This window comes from Oncorhynchus masou, chromosome 5 (assembly GCF_036934945.1).
Source record: "Oncorhynchus masou masou isolate Uvic2021 chromosome 5, UVic_Omas_1.1, whole genome shotgun sequence".
Lineage (NCBI taxonomy): Eukaryota > Metazoa > Chordata > Actinopteri > Salmoniformes > Salmonidae > Oncorhynchus > Oncorhynchus masou.
The window spans coordinates 69,027,051-69,048,300 of record NC_088216.1 but is presented as its reverse complement, the minus strand read 5'-3'; the positions used below and the strand labels follow the sequence as shown (position 1 = coordinate 69,048,300).

At 41.9% G+C, this 21,250-nt stretch overlaps 1 pseudogene; it reads right to left on the bottom strand.

The window, feature by feature from the left end:
• Positions 1 to 20,802, bottom strand: part of LOC135540144 (protein kinase C delta type-like) — a 37,220-nt pseudogene extending 16,418 nt beyond the window's left edge.
• Between the last annotated feature and the right edge of the window lie 448 nt (positions 20,803 to 21,250).

The window sequence follows — 21,250 nt, the reverse complement described above, 5'->3', positions numbered from 1 at the left end:
ACTTGGCTGTCCTGTGGCTGTTCATATCAAAGCTCTATAGTGTTACAACAGTGTAGTACTCTGTGTACATGTGATATTAGCAAAGGATATGATATTATCCTTTAACACCTCAGCAAGCAGTGTATGTATGCACTGCCAATGTACTGCCATAGTGGTACAGAGTGCCCTTGGGTGTAAAAAGGTAAATCAACAGACACTGCTTTGTTTTCATGCTCATTTTCACAGGATTTCATGTCATTACCTGGGTTAGCTAGGAAGTCTAGAACACCTTGTGGCTTTCAGCTCACGACAACTGGTAGATGTGACTTCAGTCACAACTTGTTCTGGTTTCATTAGGCTACATTAAAATGAACTGGTCCATGTTTGTAGACTGGTTTTCCTCCAATACCATTCTATGTAGGGTTACTGTCTGAGCTGGTTTAGTTCTAAATCGATTAACATGTCCACACTGTCTGGCTTGGATCTGGTTTCTCTGTGTGTCTGAAGGACAGTAGTTTGAGCAGCCTGAAGTCAAGAGGGGTAAAACAGTTGAGTGAAACTCCCCCAGTCTTCCTTTGTACGCACACAGCTTCAGGAAGTAGACTTTGGAATCAACCTGGCAACCAGTCGAAAATCAACTATAGACTCAGTGCCAGCGGTCAAACAGCTCACAGTAATACATTGCAAAACACTAAAATACCAGCATACACATAGCAATTTAATTTGCGCTCTATTGTAGACAGGCAGGCATATACACATACAGTGCTGTAAAAGAGAGCCGTGTGGAGCATTTGCAAATGCATCTGGGGAGACAGTGGGCAGAGAAAATAGGAGAAGAGAAGGGAAAGAGGGAGATGGAGGGGCAGCATACTATAGGCAGGCTAGTTGTCATTTATAAAAATTAAACATGACCAACATGCAGACTATGGACCTTGAGTAGGGAGTCAGAGACATGCACTTGGACAGACCACTGATAGAATAGGTTTCTGTGTGTTGAAGTCCTTCATTGTGCTATTTAGATTAGGCTCTCATGTAAATATTACGCTTGTGTGCTGGAATTAAAGGACCAGAGAAAGCATAACAATACAACTGGAATGTCACATTTGAGGTTTGTGTTAATAATATAGTAGCTACATGTGGTATGTCTTTATGGATGACACACTAACATGCAGACACAAGGAACGCTGAAAGTACACCAATGAGGGAGGAGTAGTTGCTGGAACAAGACGGGAAACAAATTAGGCCTGGGTGACATACATTTCCAGTCAAATGTCACCATATATATCACCAAGGAATATGCAAATTAAACAGTTGTGACCTTCAAGGAAGTGATACTTAGTGTTATACTTAGGTGGGATGTTTACTGGAATGTCTAGTTATATGTAACTATATACAGCAAATCCCTATGTAGGGTATATTAACTCTTCAGATGACATGGTTGACGGAGGAACATTTCTTGGAACCAGACTAGTGTGAGATAAAGCACGATTAGTCATACAGTACATCTGAGGTCATCTCAATATTCTCCACCAAGTATATAGGACTCCTGAAGACAAGTGAAACTTCCAGTGAATAGAACTGACTGAAAGAAGCAATTAGTTCCCATGTGACCACTTCTTGGTCTCTTTCACAATCTCATTCTACTGCTCCTTCAGTTCATTCTAAAAACAAATGATATAAACAGCAGCATGAGCAGAGACATAGCCACCACTATGTCTGGCTTTGACGGTAAACCGTTTATGCGGTATACTGGGGTATTTTTGAAATACTCAAGAATTTTATTAGGATCCCCATTAGCTAATGCCATAACGTTAGCTGATCTTCCCGGGTCCAACCCCAATTACAGTTTTTGACAATTGCTTACACATGATTTCTGAAACTATGGCTCCTTTTCTCTAGACTCTACCCACAAAACCCCAAAACACACACACCCACTCACCCCTTGCAAAACCAAACACTTCATTCAAAACTATTTTAACTCTTCTCAAAACTCTACATACAAACCTTCAAATGATTAGCTCTTATACACGTCAACTATACAAAGATGTGACAAATGTAAAACACTATTTTGTGTCTTTTGCATGTTCAGTGGAGTCCACGGCAGTTTGTCATAGCACTCACATGTACACAAATATATACAGTATTTAAGCATATTCAGTATATATTTACACTAGAAACAGAAATGCAAGGGGGGAAAATGTAATGTATTTCTTTCTCAGAACATTGTATTTTCATCCAGATTTCAGGATGAACAGTAACAGACAAACAAATAGGATTGTTACTATAAAGAAAAAACCCAATTAGGGTGCATCCTGTCTCCTATTTGGGTCTGGCCACAGCACCTCATCAACATCCCAAGCGATGTTCTCTCTGGCTAAACAGTGAGGGAAGTAGCGTCTGGAGTGGCGTATCCAGCCCTGGCACGCCCCCTCGTCTATGTCACCACAGGCCTCCTCCTGGTCCTCGTCCCCCTCTCTCTCCTTCTCTCTAAATCTCTCTCTCCAAAATTGGCCTCCATTGTTCTCCAAACCAAGAAAGCCAACCTGAAGCCTATGCTCAAGCTCTGATTTCTATGTGAAGACACCGAGCTATAAGTGTTTTCACACGTGAGCACTGGGTGTAGGTAATCGGTAAAGGAGTGTGGCGTTTTGAATGGCAGTGTTTTCAAAAACGAAAAACAAGACCTGTTAGTTTTGCATGTTTAATGTAGAGAACTGTGTTTAGTGTTCTGCACAAAGTGTGTTTTACAATTACAAACTGAGTGTAAAGCAGATAATGTGCCTGCAGTTTTGCAGACTTGTTCTGAAGATTAGGTACACGAGTTAATGGTTTTACTGAGTGTGCCTCAAGTACCACCTTTAGTGTGTAAGCAATTGTAAAGAAAAAATGTTAAACTGTAATAAGACATTACAATTACAAATGAAGACTTTACAAACATTTGACAAGTAGACAATACAGACAATTAAAATAACTGACAGGAAACACATTTAACATTCAGTTGATACTTTCTATTTGCTGTCCTGTCATATGGTCTTTCACATTAGATGTTCTTTGATTTTTTTCTTTAAGGTAGATTTACTTTTTTCCTGAGAAAGTTGGATTGGTAAAGAGTTTTGTCAGCTATGGCTCTATATAAAACTTTAGATTTAAGGCAATTTGTCCTTGTCTTGGGTTGTGCTATATGCCCTGATTTTACCTGTCTGGTTTGATGGTTATGCATGTTGCTAGTATGTACCAACTGGCCTGAAAATACCATCATTTTTGGGGGGAGGTGCGCTACACCAGGGGTTCCCAAACTTTTGGGGGCTGGCTCGGGACCCTTTTGTGATAATTAATTTATAGTTTATAGCAGTTTTACCATCTAAGATGTGCGAAATATGCATTTGGTTTGTTCATTTGCTAGCAACATGAAAGTAGCTAGCTTGCAAGCGCAAGCTTCTTGGTTACAGCAGAGACAAACGATCCCCTCCTGGTTCAGGATCCCTGCTGCCTAAATGTGTTTTGTGCGTGCAGCAAGCTGTGAGTAGCCTTTTAAAATAGTAGTATAACTTTATGAGCTGGGTTGTCTGCCCTTGCAATTAGCATTTAGCTAGGGTCTGCTATGGGACTTCACTAGTAATTTGTTAGCATTAGCATCTGTATACCACCAAACCCCTCTGGCTACATCTTCATAAAGATATCTTTAGATAAGGGATATACATGTGTAGAGAGGTAGGCATGCAGCAGAGAGACATCATTAGAGAGGGAGGGAGTGGCCTTAGCACTAACCACAGGGCCCTGCCCAAACAGGGCAGGCAGGTTTAGGCCGAGAGCTTAGTTTTGGCTACATTATCACTATTATGATTTGCCCTGCCCTTCTTTCTATGGGAAAGGGACAATGACAATGTGTTTGCATCATGTCATCATGAGAAGGTTCCCTGTAATTCAGCATCGTTACAGACTCTTGGTTGCTACCTACATAGTATTCATTCCAAAGGTTAGTAAAGTAACCTTTGCCTGCTAACAATCGGTTAAAATCACATGATACACACCTGATTATGTCATCAGTGTCTCTGGATGATGTCATCAGAAACATCTTTTGGATTACAAAACATATGTTGATGTTGGGTTGGTGGCTGGAGATGATGAATTTGATGTTGAAAAAGAGTGACATTTCCCTTTAAGAGTGGAGGAGATTTAGACAAAAGGAGGTCCATGAGAACTTCAGATGATCTTTAAAGGGTTGATAAGGTGAACAGCCGAGGGCATTTAACAATTGGTTCTGATGATAGGGACCAGAGGGCAGATAGACAAGAGAAGATTTCCTCACCGATACCACAAAGTGCTTTGGCCATAAAGCCTGATATAATGTTACTGTATAGAATACTCTCACGAGAGGTATATGCTGTTCCAAAGCTTCTTTAAAACATGCTAGACCAGAAACTACATTCCTGTTTTTATTGCATGGATACAAGTGAAAAGTGAGGTGGGCGGAAAGACTATTTTAATTACTCCAACCAAATATTCACCCTTGTTTTTCAAATGTTATTACATATATTCTAATTGGATGCTATGGGAGATGGTTGTCGGGATGATGGGTTTGGAACCAAACAGCTTTGACCATATGGTCTTTGTTACTGTAGACAGAGATATAGAAAAGATGAAAATGCCTACCAAAACCGTCCCGCTCACACATACTGTACATCGTCTGCTGCTGGGATAGCTCAGGGTCTGTGTCTGTCTGTCCATTAATCAAAGTGCCTTGGTGTGATCTCTCTGTTCAACAGGGGAGGCTCCCCAGAGGAAAGGGAGGACCATCCTCCCCAGTGAATTTCTTAAAAACGTTACTTGTAAAACACTTAACAAGTTATCTTTTAGATAAAACTATAATAAATATAATCATATCACCAAATAACTTGTTAACACACACTATTTTGCAAAGAATGTCCACAGTAGCCTCAACAGCACTGTAGGGTAGCACCACGATGTAGCCGGAGGCCAGCGAGCGTCAGTCCTCCTCTGGGTACATAGACTTCAATACAAATAAAAAAAATCTAGGAGGCTCATGGTTCTCACCCCCTTACACAGACGTACACAGTAATTATGTCAACTTCCGGAGGACGTCCTCCAGCCTATCAGAGCTCTTGCAGCATGAACTGACATGTTGTCCACCCAATCAAAGGATCAGAAAATTAATTTTCGCATGGTAACACACAGCTGATGTGTTGTGCATTGAAGTCCACAAGCGAAGGGAAGAGAAGGAATACAACGTGGCTGTTATGAGAATGAACTCTGTTTACGCGTGATCAGGGATGTATTCATTCCACTGATTCTGTTGAAAAATGTTTGTCAAACGGAACAAAACGGGGATAAACATACCTGAATTTGTCCAATAGAAACTCGTTTGCAACTGTTGGACTAATGATTACACCCTATATCAGCTAGATGCAGGCAAGAGTGTGCAAGGCAGTATTGAATGTCACTGTCACCTCAAATTTGTCTCTTCACCTGTGTGCACCTGTTGTAAACTTTGATTCATAGGCTAGGTTGTAGCAACCTCATGATGTGTATAAGATTTTTTTTTGTATCATGTAGTACCTAAACCTATCGCTGGTACATTGAACTGGGTGAATATTAATGAGAGTCATCCAATATACTGTAATAGAAATAAGGCCATGGTCATTCAAAAAAAACATTTAAAAAAAGGTCCTCCCTCTTCTTAAAACGGCACTGACTGCCACTGCTGTTCAACCAGAGAATATAGATCCGTCTGAATCGGTCTGGGTTCACAGTGAGTGTGTACAGTATGTGCACAGGTTCCATCACAAACGAACGCACACTCAACACGGAAATATTACGTAAACCCGGTTGGTGCAAAATATTGAGAATCAAATCTTACACAAACCATTTTCCAGGCAGTGGGATTCCTCTAGCACGATAAATGTGTGATTAAAACCCAAGCAAAGCTCAGTTCAGTCCAAACAGCATTGTGTCACTGAGTGTAAAAGGCTCTGTGCTTTTGAACAAGTTCGCCTTTCCAAAACCAAGAGGGCCAGAGTGACTGTAACTTGAGATGTGAAAGACAGAAGAGAGCGGGAGAAACGTATCCAGCCAGAGAACAAGGAGGGCCTATAAACCAGGGCCAGGCTCAGCCCTAGCAATTAGAGCTAAGCAAACAACCTCCACAGGACAATAATGAACCTGAACAAGCATCGCCTGTGGCAGCCTGGACTAGATTACAGATACAGCTAATAACATGGCGTGTGTGTCAACTCAAAGAAGGTTTCTACTGAAGTTATTGCTCATTGTGAGAACTGCAATGGCAATTTGGAATGCGGAAAAAAATGTCGTCACAGAGTGTAATTTACTACTGTTTGTCTGTTAATGCGTCATCTCTTTATCTGTTAATATGGTTAAACTGTATGGCAGCTGCTTGTACAAGATAACCATACCGCTTTACACACAAGTAGAGCTGGCATAAATATACCTGTAAATTCTCTGTGAATGAATCTGACCATCCACAAAAGCTTTCCACTAGCTTTGACTACTTCTGACCGTTTTAGCTGAACATTTTTATTTGATTCAACCATATACTCATCAGCAACTACAGCTAGTGAAGTCACTGAAACGCTTAACAAAGAGTTGCGTCTGTTTTGGAATGTGTCCTGAACATCTCAAACTAAGAGCATTGTATTTGATACAAATCATTCCCTAGGTTCTAGACCTTAGCTGAATCTGGTAATGAATGGTGTGGCTGTTGAACAAGTTGAGGGGATAAAATGACTCGGCATCAACTTAGATTGAAAAATGTCATGGTCAAAACATATAGATACAATGGTTGTAAAGATGGGGAGAGGTCTGTCCGTAATAAAGAGATGCTCTGCTTTTTTGACACCACACTCAAAACAGTAAGTCGTGCAGGCTATAGTTTAGTCGTATCTTGATTACTGTCCAGTCGTGTGGTCGAGTGCTGCAAGGAAAACCCTAGGTAAGCTGCAGCTTGCCCAGAACAGAGCGGCATGTCTTGCTCTTCATTGTAATCAATATAAATACTATGCAAGCCATTCTCTCTTGGTTAAGAGTTGAGAGTAACTGCATCACTTCTTTTTGTAAGAAACATTGTGTTCACAATCCCAAATTGTTTGCATAGTCAACTTAGGGTACCATGGTGCTTTTCAGTTGCCAAATCCAGAACAAATTCAAGAAAGCGTATATTATTATGGTACATAAAATGGCACCGACAGACAGGGCTTCCTCACTTCTTGTCCTTAGGAAACTTTACACCATTTCATTTTTATTTGTATGTATCATTTCTTACATTGTTAGCCCAGAAAACCTTAAGTGTTATTACATACAGCCGGGAAGAACTATTGGTTATCAGAGCGGCGTCAACTTACCAGCACTACAACCAGGAATAGGACTTCTCCGAAGCGGACCCTTTGTCCGCATCACCCAGGGCATTTTAACTGATTTCCAGAGGCCGAGCCAAAACAACACCACCGGAGAAGAGCGAGTCGGAGCAGTCTTCTAATCAGACTTCAGAGGCGCGCACAACACCCACCGCTTCCGAGTATATTACTCACTAATGTCCAGTCCCTAGATAACAAAGATGACCAAATCAGTGCAGGGTTGCTTTCCAGAGAGACATCAGGGATTGTAACATACTCTGTTTCACTGAAACATGGCTCTCTGGGGATACGCTGTCGGAGTCGGTACAGCCACCTGGATTCTCAGTGCATCGCGCCAACAGGAATAAACATCTTTCCGGGAAGAAGAAGGGCGGGGGTGTATGTTTCATGATTAACGACTCACGGTGTAATTGTAATAACATGTAGGAACTCAACTCTTTTTGTTCACCTGACCTATAAATTCCTCACAATCAAATGCCGACCGTATTATCCCCCAAGAGAATTCTCTTCCGTTATTGTCACAGCTGTGTACATCCCTCCTCAAGCCGATACTACAACGGACCTTAAGGAATGTCATTGGACTTTATGCAAACTGGAAAACATATATCCTGAGGCTGCATTTATTGGTCGCTGGTGATGTTAATAAAGCAAATTTGAGAAAAAGGCTACTTAAATACTATCAGCATATCGAATGTAGCACATGAGCTGGACTATTGTTACCCTAAATTCAGGGATGCATGCAAGGCCCTCCTCTGCCCTCCTTTCGGCAAATCTGACCATGACTATATTTTGATCCTTCATTCCTATAGGCAGAAACTCAAACAGGAAGTACCCGTGCTAAGGACTATTCAACGCTGGTCTGACCAATCGAAATCCACTCTTCAAGATTGCTTTGATCACGCGGACTGGGATTTGTTCCGAGTAGCCTTGGAGAAAAATATCGACATTAACGCTGATTCCGTGAGTGAGTTTATAAGGAAGTGTATAGGATATGGTGTACCCACTGTGACTATTAAAACCTACTCTAACCAGAAACCATGGATGACAGCATTCACGCAAAACTGAAAGGGCGTACCACCGCATTTAACCATGACAAGGCGACATGAGTAGTCATTCCCCCCACATGGCAATTAATCAAGCAAAATGTCAGTATAGAGCCAAAGTGGAGTGCAATTCAACAGCTCAGACACAAGACGTACAGTTGAAGTCGGAAATTTACATACACCTTAGCCAAATACATTTAAACTCAGTATCACAATTCCTGACATCTAATCCTAGAAAAAAAATCCATGTTTTAGGATCACCACATAAATTTTAAGAATGTGAAATGTCAGAATAATAGAGAATGATTTATTTCAGCTTTCATTTCTTTCATTATATTCCCAGTGGGTCAGAAGTTTACATACACTCAATTAGTATTTGGTAGCATTGCCCTTAAATTGTTTAACTTGGGTCAATGTTTCAGGCACCCTTCCAGAAGCTTCCCACAATAAGATGAGGGAATTGTGGCCCATTCCTCCTGACTGAGCTGGTGTAACTGAGTCATGTTTGTAGGCCTCCTTGTCCGCACACACCTTTTCAGTTCTTCCCACACATTTTCTATAGGGTTGAGGTCAGGGTTTTGTGATGGCCACTCCAATACATTGACTTTGTTGTCCTTGAGCCATTTTGCCACAACTTTGGAAGTATGCTTGGGGTAATTGTCCATTTGGAAGACCCCATTTGCGAACAAGCTTTAACTTCCTGACTGATGTCTTGAGATGTTGCTTCAATATATCCACATAATTTTCCTACCTCATGATGCCATCTATTTTGTGAAGTGCACCAGTCCCTCCTGCAGCAAAGCACCCATACAACATGATGCTGCCACACCCGTGCTTCACGGTTCGTATGGTGTTCTTCGGCTTGCAAGCCTCCCCCTTCTTCCTCTAAACATAATGTAGGTCATTATGGCCAAACAGTTCTATTTTTGTTTCATCAAACCAGAGAACATTTCTACAAAAAAGTACAATCTTTGTCCCCATGTGCAGTTGAAAACCGTAGTCTGGCTTTTTTAATGGTGGTTTTGGAGCAGTGGCTTCTTCCTTGCTGAATGGCCTTACAGGTTATGTCGATATAGGACTCGTTTTACTGTGGATATAGATAGTTTTATACACATTTTCACAAGGTCCTTTGCTGTTGTTCTGGGATTGATTTGCACTTTTCGCACCAAATACGTTCATCTCTAGGAGACAGAACGCATGTCCTTCCTGAGCGGTATGACGACTGCGTGGTCCCATGGTGTTTATACTTGCGTACTATTGTTTGTACAGATGAATGTGGTACCTTCAGGCGTTTGGAAATTGCTCCCACGGATGAACCAGACTTGTGGAGGTCTACATGTTTTTCTGAGGTCTTGGCTGATTTATTTTGATTTTCCCATAATGTCAAGCAAAGAAGCACTGAGTTTGAAGGTAGGCCTTGAAATACATCCACAGTTACACCTCCAATTGACTCAACTTATGTCAATTAGCCTATCAGAAGCTTCTAAAGCCATGACATAATTTTCTGGAATTTTCCCAACTGTTAAAAAGGCACAGTCAACTTAGTGTATGTAAACTTTTGACCCACTGGAATTGTGATACAGTGAAAGTTAAATAATCTGTCTGTAAACATTTTTTGTAAAAATGACTTGCCAAAAAGTAGATTTGCCAAAACTATAGTTTGTTAACAAGAAATTTGTGGAGTGGTTGAAAGACAAGTTTTAATGAATGCAACCTAAGTGTATGTAAACTTACAATTTCAACTGTATGTTGTGCATTAACTTCAACTATATGTGGCAGGGTCTACAGACAATCACATACTACAATAGGAAACCAAGCTATATCGCAGAATACGGACGTCTTGCATCCAGATGAAATAAACTTTGCCCGCTTTGAGGACAATACAGTGCCACCGATGCAGCCATCTACCAAGGGCTATGGGCTCTCCTTCTCTGTGGCCAACGTGGGTAAGACATTTAACACGTTAACCCTCACAATGCTGCTGGCCCAGATGGCATCCCTAGCCGTGTCCTCAGAGCATGCGCAGACCAGCTGGCTGGTGGGTTCATTGACATATTCACCCCGCTACCATCCAGAAGGTGAGGTCAGTACAGGTGCATCAGAGCTGGGATGAGAGACTGAAAAACAGCTTCAGACTGTTAAATAGCCATCACTAGCACATTAGAGCCTGCTGCTCACATGGAGACTTTGGCCACTTTAATAATGTTTATGCTGTATTCTATATGATCTATTGCATCTTGGCCTATGCCACTGACATTGCTCATCCATATATGTATATATTTTTATTCCATTCCTTTACTAAGATTTGTGTGTATAAGGTAGTTGTTGTGGAATTGTTAGATATTACTTGTTAGATATTGCTGCACTGTCGGAGCTAGAAGCACAAGAATTTCGCTACACTCGTAATAAACATCTGTTGACCATATGTAGGTGACCAATAAAATTTGATATTGAGACATTATTGCATGGAACTCCATTCCATCTCATATTGCTCAATTGAACAGCAAAACTAGTAAAAAAATAAAAAACAGAGAGCAACACCTCACGGCACAACACCTCTCCCTTATTTGACCTAGATATTTTGTGTGCTTGCATTGTAGGCTACATGTGCGTTTTGTCATTTTTGTTTAATTTATGTAGTTCTGTCCTTGAGTAGTTGTCTATTAATGTTCTGTATTATGTCATTCTGTATCATGTTTCATGTTTTGTGTGGACCCCAGGAATAGTATCTGCTGTTTTTACAACAGGTAATGGGGATCCTAATAAAATACCAAAAACATTGCCATGAATCAACATTTCTTAGATTTAGCTCTGTCGTAACTGGCCGCGACCGGGAGGTCCATAGGGCGACGCACGATTGGCCAAGCGTCGTCCGGGTTAGGGAGGGCTTGGTCGGTAGGGATGTCCTTGTCTCATCGCGCACCAGCGACACCTGTGGTGGGCCGGGCGCAGTGCGCGCTAACCAAGTTTGCCAGGTCCACAGTGTTTTCTCCAACACATTGGTGCGGCTGGCTTCCGGGTTGGATCAGCGCAGTGTTAAGAAGCAGTGCGGCTTGGTTGGGTTGTGTATCGGAGGATGCATGACTTTCAACCTTAGTCTCTCCCGAGCCCGTATGGGAGTTGTAGCGATGAGACAAGATAGTAGCTACTACAACAAATTGGACACCACAAAATTGGGGAGAAAAAGGGGTAAAAAAAATCATAATAATACATAAATAAATAAAAAATAAGGCAAGAAAGTATCAAGTATGATTTGATTTTACTATATTTGTTAGACTCAAAAGCCCAACATGCTACAACACACTGAAATGAATAAACATGTTTCTACAAATGTACACAAAAGAGAGCATATCCCTTTATCATCCCCTATAACTTTGGGTATGACGGAGGTTGTTTCCTGAACAATAGCACAGTAGGGACTGGACAGAGCCAATAAAAGCCTTCCTTTTCCTCCCTATCCGGGGATAATGTCTCAACTAGAGGTCGACCGATGAATCGGAATGGCCGATTAATTAGGGCCGATTTCAAGTTTTCATAACAATCATAAATCAGTATTTTTAGACACCGATTAGGCTGATTATGTTTTTACACCATGATTTAATCTTTATTTAACTAGGCATGTCAGTCAAGAACACATTCTTATTTTTCTGCAGACAGAATGCCAATTGCATGCGCCCTCAACTTGAGACATCTGTGGCAATGTGTTGTGTGACAAAACTGCACATTATAGAGTGGCCTTTTGTCACCAGCACAAGGTGCAGTTGTGTAATGATCATGCTGTTTAATCAGCTACTTGATATGCCGCACCTGTCAGGCGGATGGATTATCTTGACAAAGGATCAAATGCTCACTAACAGGGACGTAAACAAATTTGCGCACAACATTTGAAATAAATAATATTTTAGTGCATATGGAACAATTCTGGGATCTTTTATTTCAGCTCATGTTGCATTTATATTTTTGTTCAGTGTATGTTTGTAGTCATAGGTAACCAGAATGTGACTACAACTAAGTCTTTGAACACTGTGTTGTTAAACTCATGCTTCCTACCGTTTAATGTTTTAACCCTATCCAAAAACTCAACCCTTAACCTTCTAAATTCAACATTTGGAGCAATGGAAAGATACTGAGCAGGAGTCAACCCAGGGTGTCAGAAACACAAATTTGCTGTTTGGAGAAACATCTAATTCTGCAGTGAGACAGAGCTTGTTGCTTGATTACCACAAGCTGCAGACAGCACAGTGGCCAGACTAGTAGGCAGATGATAGAGGTGTCTGAGAGTGACTGACTCCACTACACAGTACAGGGTGGGTAGGATAGAGAGAGAGCGAGAGAGGCTAAATGATGCAAGACGACAACATTGGGTGCTGCTAAACTGCTGTCAGAGAGTGTCACTAAGTAGTAGAATGTGTGAAAAACCAAACTCATCACCTATATAACTGCTAGGATAAATAATGGAGTATGGGAGAGTGTTGTAGATTCAGCCAAAGTATCCCTGTTTCTCTCCCACCCACTCTCGCTGTGTGTGTGTGATGCGCTGAGAGCCACGCCTGGCAGCAGGTGTGCTCAAAATGAATAAATAATACAAGCCTGCCATGTAGCTAACACCACAACAGAGCAGACAACAAAGCATTAGTATCTAAACAAGGTCTGTGTGTGTTTTGTAATCGTGTCTGCACAGCAACTTCCCACTATTGCAATAGTACATTATGGTTTACTGATTAAGCTTTTTGGTCAGACAAGCACAGAAATGGCAAGAGTATATTCTGAGTATATAAGAGTATATCCTGACCCACCTCAACCATCTTTCTCCCACCAGAGAAGAGAGACATCACAGTCAGTTGCTCTACCAAAAGAGAGCTCTAAATAGAGTTTGCCAGATTAGCTATGCTATGGAGTGTTTGTCTTTAGCCTCAGCTAAATCATTTTATAGAAAAAGATTCAAAGCAGAGTTAATTAAGCCAATCTCTCCTTATATATCACATGCACAAGCTGTACTGTTTTCCTCCAGCAGATCCATAGAGAGTGGGTGTTTGTTGTGCTTCCCTGTGGATCAGTGCTGCATGGGGAAATCTTCACTGAGCAACTGTCATAACTGTTTCCTCACACCCGGATACAAAGCAGAGCAGACACCAGACCAGCCCACAGCAAATATTGACACACCTCTCAGCCTCCTTAGGCATCCAATGCATGTGTAGAGTTACCCTTCCAGTCCTATTGTGTCCCATTCCCCCCCCCCCCCCACCAGGTAGGCCAGCTGAGAACAAGTTCTCATTTACAACTGCGACCTGGCCAAAATATTACAAAGCACAGAGTTACACATGGAATAAACATACATACAGTTAATAACGCAATAGAAACATCTGTATACAGTGTGTACAAATGGAGTAAGGAGGTAAGGCAATAAATAGGCCATAGTGGCGAAGTAATTACAATTCAGCAATTAACACTGGAGTGATATATGTGCAGATGAGGATGTGCAAGTAGAAATACTGGTGTGCAAAAGAGCAGAAAAAAACAAAAACAAACAAATATTGGATGATGTAGGTAGTTGGTTGGATGGGCTATATAGCTGCAGTGATCGGTAAGCTGCTCTGATATCTGACGTTGTGTGAGATATAAGTCTCCAATTTCAGTGATTGTTGCAATTCGTTCTATTCATTGTGGCAGCAGAAAACTGGAAGGAAAGGAGGCCAAAGTAGGTGTTGGCTTTGGGGATAACCAGTGAAATATACCTGCTGGAGTGCGTGCTATGGGTGGATGTTGCTATGGTGACCAGTGAGCTTGAGGTAAGGCGGCGCTTTACCAAGCAAAGACTTATGGTAAGAGGTGTTGAGAGTAGGTAACAATATGTCTGCCATGCTGATCCTTAACACTGGGTCCCTCAGGGGTGTGTACTTAGTCCACTCCTGTATTCCCTGTTCACCTACGACTGCGTGGCCAAACACGACTCCAACACCATCATTAAGTTTGCTGACGATCACCGACAGCGATGAGACGGCCTATAGGGAGGAACTCAGAACTGGCAGTATGATGCCAGGAAAACAACCTCTCCCTCAATGTGAGCAAGACAAAAGGAGCTGATCGTGGACTACAGGAAAAGGCGAGCCAAACAGGCCCCCATTAACATCTATGGGGCTGTAGTGGAGCGGGTCGAGAGTTAAGTTCCTTGGTGTCCACATCACCAACGAACTATCATGGTCCAAACATACCAAGATGGTCGTGAAGACGGCACGACAAAACCTTTTCCCCCTCAGGAGACTGAATAGATTTGGCATGGGTCCCCAGATCCTCAAAAGGTCCTACAGATGCACCCGAGAGCATCCTGACCAGTTGCATCACCGCCTGGTATGGCAACTGCTCGGCATCTGACCGTAAGGCGCTACAGAGTGTAATGCGAACAGCCCAGTACATCACTGGGGCCAAGCTTCCTGCCATTCAGGACCTATATAATAGGCGGTGTCAGAGAAAAGACAATCAAATTGTCAGAGACTCCAGTTATAGTTATTTCCAGTTATTTCCTCTGCTACCGCATAGCAAGCGGTGTCCGGAGCGCCAAGTCTAGGATCAAAAGGCTCCTCAACAGCTTCTACACCCAAGCCATTAGACTGCTGAACAATTCATAAAAATCGCCACTGGACAATTTACATTGAGACCCCTCCGCCCTTGTACACTGCTGCTACTCGCTGTTTGTTTGTTACCTATGCATAGTCAGTTTGCCCCCACCTACATGTACATATTACCTCAACTAGCCTGTACCCCTGCACACTGACGGTACCCCCTGTATATAGCCTCATTATTGTTATTCTTATTGTGTTACTTTTTATTTTTGCCTACTTTGTAAATATTTTCTTCTTGAATTGGTTAAGGGTTGGTTAAGGGCCTGTAAGTAAGCATTTCACGGTAAAGTCTACACTTGTTGTATTCGGCGCATGTGGCAAATAAGGTTTGATTTGATGACAAAGCAAAAACAGGTTTTAAGAAATGTTTGATATTTTTTACAAGTACATAACTGAAATATCACATTTACATAAGTTTTCGGACCCTTTACTCAGTACTTTGTTGAAGCATCTTTGGCAGGGTTTACAGCATAGATTCTTCTTGGGTATGATGCTACAAGCTTGGCACACCTGTATTTGGGGAGTTTCTCCCATTATTCTCTGCAGATCCTCTCAAGGTCTGTCATGTTGGATGGGGAGTGTTGCTGCACAGCTATTTTCAGGTCTCTCCAGAGACGTTCGACTGGGTTCAAGTCCGGGCTCCGGCTGGGCCACTCAAGTACATTGAGACTTGTCCCGAAGCCACTCCTGCTTTGTCTTGGCTGTGTGCTTAGGGTCGCTGTCCTGTTGGAAGGTGAACCGTCGCCCCAGGTTTTATTCAAGGATCTCTCTGTACTTTGCTCCATTCATCTTTGCCTTGATCCTGACGAGTCTCCCAGTCCCTGAAAAACATCCCCACCGAATAATGGTGCCCCCACCATGCTTCATCGTAGGGATGGTGCCAGGTTTCCTCCGGACAGGACACTTGGCATTCAGGCCAAAAAGTTCAATCTTGGTTTCATCAGACCAGAGAATCTTGATTCTCATGGTCTGAGAGTTCTTTAGGTGCCTTTTGGCAAACTCCAAGTGGGCTGTCATGGGCCTTTTATGGAAGAGTGGCATCCACCTGGCCACTCTACCATAAAGGCACCAGTCTAATGTCCACTGCTATTTTTTTCTAGGCCCAAGCAAGTCTCTCCTTCTTATTGATGTCCTTTAGTTGTGGTTTCTTTGCAGCAACTCAACCATGAAGGCTTGATTCACAGTCTCTGAACAGTTGATGCTAAGGTGTGTCTGTTACATTTTTCACAGAGTTCATGTATGTGGGCTGCAACTTCCGAGGCTGGTAACGCTAATGAACTTATCTTCTGCAGCAGAGGTAACTCTGGGTCCTCCTTTCCTATGGCGGTCCTCATGAGAGCCAGTTTCATAATAGTGCTTGATAGTTTATTCAATTGCAATCACAAAAACTTTCAAAGTTCTTAAAATGTTCCGTATTGACGGACCTTCATGTCTTAAAGTAATGATGGACTGTCGTTTCCCTTTGCTTATTTGAGCTGTTCTTGCTATAATATGGACTTGGTCTTTTACCAAATAGGGCTATCTTCTGTATACCAACCCTACCTTGTCACAACACAACTGATTGGCTCAAACGCATTAAGAAGGAAAGAAATCCCACATGTTAACTTAAGGCACACCTGTGAATTGAAATGCATTCCAGGTGACTTCCTCATAAAAGCTGGTTGAGAGAATGCCAAGAGTGTGCAAAGCTGTCATCAAGGCAATGGGTGGCTGCTTTGAAAAATCTAAAATATATCTTGATTTTTTTTAACACGTTTTGCCTACTACATGATTCCATATGTTTCTACAATGTAGAAAATGGTTAAAAAAATATATTTAAAAAATAGGAAATCCCTTGAATGGCACATTCACCATTTTCTGCAGCTACTCTTTTCTTTTTTAACTCTCCCTATTATCTATCCTGATGCCTTATCAAACACTTTATATTGCCTTCATGCACATACAGTTGGGCAAAAAAGTATTTAGTCAGCCACCAATTGTGCAAGTTCTCCCACTTAAAAAGATGAGAGAGGCCTGTAATTTTCATCATAGGTACACTTCAACTATGACAGACAAAATTAGAAAAAAGAATCCAGAAAATCACATTGTCGGATTTTTTAATGAATTTTTGCAAATTATGGTGGAAAATATGTTTTTGGTCACCTACAAACAAGCAAGATTTCTGGCTCTCACAGACCTGTAACTTATTCTTTAAGAGGCTCCTCTGTCCCCGACTTGTTACCTGTATTAATGGCACCTGCTTGAACTTGTTATCAGTATAAAAGACACCTGTCCACAACCTCAAACAGTCACACTCCAAACTCCACTATGGCCAAGACCAAAGAGCTGTCAAAGGACACCAGAAACAAAATTGTAGACCTGCACCAGGCTGGGAAGACTGAATCTGCAATAGGTAAGCAGCTTGGTTTGAAGAAATCAACTGTGGGAGCAATTATTAGGAAATGGAAGACATACAAGACCACTGATAGTCTCCCTCGATCTGGGGCTCCACACAAGATCTCACCCCGTGGGGTCAAAATGATCACAAGAACGGTGAGCAAAAATCCCAGAACCACACGGGGGGGACTAGTGAATGACCTGCAGAGAGCTGGGACCAAAGTAACAAAGCCTACCATCAGTAACACACTACGCCACCAGGGACTCAAATCCTGCAGTGCCAGACGTGTCCCCCTGCTTAAGCCAGTACATGTCCAGGCCCGTCTGAAGTTTGCTAGAGAGCATTTGGATGATCCAGAAGAAGATTGGGAGAATGTCATATGGTCAGATGAAACCAAAATATACTCGTCGTGTTTGGAGGACAACGAATGCGGAGTTGCATCCAAAGAACACCATACCTACTGTGAAGCATGGGGGTGGAAACATCATGCTTTCTGCAAAGGGACCAGGACGACTGATCCGTGTAAAGGAAAGAATGAATGGGGCCATGTATCGTGAGATTTTGAGTGACAACCTCCTTCCACCAGCAAGGACATTGAAGATGAAATGTGGCTGGGTCTTTCAGCATGACAATGATCCCAAACACACCGCCCGGGCAACGAAGGAGTGGCTTCGTAAGAAGCATTTCAAGGTCCTGGAGTGGCCTAGCCAGTCTCCAGATCTCAACCCCAAAGAAAATCTTTGGAGGGAGTTGAAAGTCTGTGTTGCCCAGTACCAGCCCCAAAACATCACTGCTCTAAAGGAGATCTGCATGGAGGAATGGGCCAAAATACCAGCAACAGTGTGTGAAAACCTAGTGAAGACTTACAGAAAACGTTTGACCTCTGTCATTGCCAACAAAGGGTATATAACAAAGTATTGAGATAAACTTTTGTTATTGACCAAATACTTATTTTCCACCATAATTTGCAAATAAATTCATTAAAAGTCCTACAATGTGATTTTCTGGATTTTTTTCCCACATTTTGTCTGTCATAGTTTAAGTGTACCTATGATGAAAATTACAGGCCTCTCTCATCTTTGTAAGTGGGAGAACTTGCACAATTGGTGGCTGACTAAATACTTTTTTGCCCCACTGTATCTACCTCAAATACCTCATACCTCTAAACAATGATCTGGTACTGGTACTCGCTGAAGCTCCATTCTTGTGTATTTTATTTAATTCTTCGTGGGAACTATTTTATTTTTAAACTTTGCATCATTGGAAAGGGCTCGTAAGCAAGCATTTCACAGTAAAGTCTACACTAGTTGTATTCAGCGCACGTGACAAATAAAATTAGATAAATACAGTTGGTAAAATGTATTATCATCTTCCTATACATTTCCTCTCAGAGGCAGCACAGACAAATGTTGAAAATAAGTCTGGGCCAGTGGTCACAAAATTTGAATTTCTCGGTTGCATAGACCCACTGTATTGTGTGGTGATTGACACCAACGACTGTAAATGACAACTTGTGGTTGTGGGCTTGTTTTGCAGAATTCCTAGATTACAAGGGGCACTAGCAAACACTAGTGACTCATGAGTGTGTGGTAACCACAGTAACATAGAAGAGTAATAACATTGTGGCATAAAGTCTAGAGAAAAATGATAGTGTACATCATGTACTTTGGTGGCAGCTGAAATGGGCCAGATCCTTCCACACAAATAACAATCTGTCCGGAATACCTTGGGACCATATTACAGCTCAAGGCCCACGGAAACTAAATAGACTACAGGTCTTCACGTGTCCAAAAACTTGGACCGGAACGACAATCAGACCCAACTATATTTTCTTATCTTTAAAAAAAATGGAGACCCGAACTCAAATGGAGACCCATACCCTAACGGATCTGGGTCTAGACCAGACCCAACTGGACTAGAGTGACAATTCATTTTTTTCCTCTTATCAGCCAAGTTGCTCTACTGGTTAAGGTATATGTTTTATATGTTGGCTTGGCCTTTTATAAGTAAAGAAATTCAGCTTATTGGCGTAAAATAAAATATACTACAGGACCCGACCCAGACCTGAGGGACATGTTTGTATTCTTCAGCCCCCAATCCATTCGTGCCAGGGTCAGGTCTCGGGTATATAGGGTCCACCCGGACCCATGAAGACATCTAAACTAGACGAGGATGACTGAGTTGATTGATGATTCACTTTTATCAACTTCATTCTCACAAAAACGGAGAGTCCGTAATGCGCTTTGAATTAGCCTACTAACAACCAAAACGACATTTGACAGACCGTAAAATGAGGCTACCAGAAGAAGGCGAGGAAAGTATATGAATAAGGATTCCCACAGAACATGGCTTACGTAACATGAACAGAGAGGAAATCATTATCTGAGAGCACAATGTTTGTTACCCACCAACCGCTTCGTTTTGACCCGGTTCGATGTATCGTTTTTTTTTTTTTGCTTTGAAGCGCACATAGGTTACCTAAAACTTTCCCGCAGTGATTTTGTAGTAAACAAACTTGTCCGATTGCTCATTTTCAGCAATCAGCAGATGTGGTAGGTACTAAGTAGTGCCCCAAAGTATCAACACAAAAAAACGTTAAACCACTGTAAGATTTGATTGTAAAAAATCACAAAAAACAATGCGCTTCAGCACTTTTATCGAAAGTAACTCGTCCCGATCGTGACGTCAGTGTGCAATTCGACCATGTCCTTTTACTGTCATTTTGTCAAATATTGAAGATTTCCTCCAATTGAGTTACAATTATTCAAATATTAGGGAGTCGACTTACCTTTATAAAGCGTTTAAAAGGGTCCCGATCAAGTTTGCTTTGACTTATTATGTTCTGCCCTTGTTTGTATGCTACACCGGGAATCTTCAGTGTGTTTAAGGAAGCATTCGCACGCAGCTCTCTCGCAGCCTGTCAGCTATGGAGTGCAGTGGTGGTGACGTCGTCCAGGTGCAATCCCAAGTACAGAGAGCGGTCAGAGCGTTTGATTTCTGTGAAAGTCGAAAGTCAGAAATAGAGAGTACAGTACACAGAAAGGGATAATTGGCCACCAATAGAACATTACTTCAAATTTGAGTCATAATCGATTTTGAGAGAGAGGTGTAAATGTTTTTGTAGTTTTACCACATTTGTACTTTTCACTGCTAGGAGACTTGCCTCAAAGAAGATATTCAGTTTTGTTGTTGTTGTAGCAAACAGTATCAACAATGGTGCCTAAGATGCAGTCCTCTAAAAGCTCTAATATGTTGTTTGCCAATCTTTACATATTGAAAATAAAACCCAGTAAAGCTCATGAATAGGCTACAGCATTCAAGGCTGCCTCTATTACTTTCCATGAAAATGTGTATTTGGCAGAGGGTCATATAACCAGCAAACTGAACGAGGGCAGTGTACACACAAACAGAAAGCCCCTTACTCCACAGGTTAGAACAGCCAGAAACACCCTTTGGAGGCTTGGCTAAACCATTGTGGCCCCACCTACATGCTCCCAGTCCTGTGGCCCAGCCATTTCTTCCTCCTTATCCACGCAGAGTAGAGTCATGTGCTGCTGAGTCATCATACCCCACACACCCCGCCCACCCACCTCTCTGGCTATAAGAGACAAAGAGCTGGTAAATTTAGCCAATCTGTCCCAGCTCCTATACTGCTATTTTTAGTCCCATTCAAAGTTTACGGATGACACACACACAACTGTACTTCTAATTGTAAGTGAATGCTGACACAGATTTGGTGTGTTAGACTAGAGGTGGTTACTCATCAATCACATCCATAAACAGCAGGGTGCTCTCCAGTATAAATAAAATACAGTGGTTTCTAATGAGGGGCCAGAGAAGGGT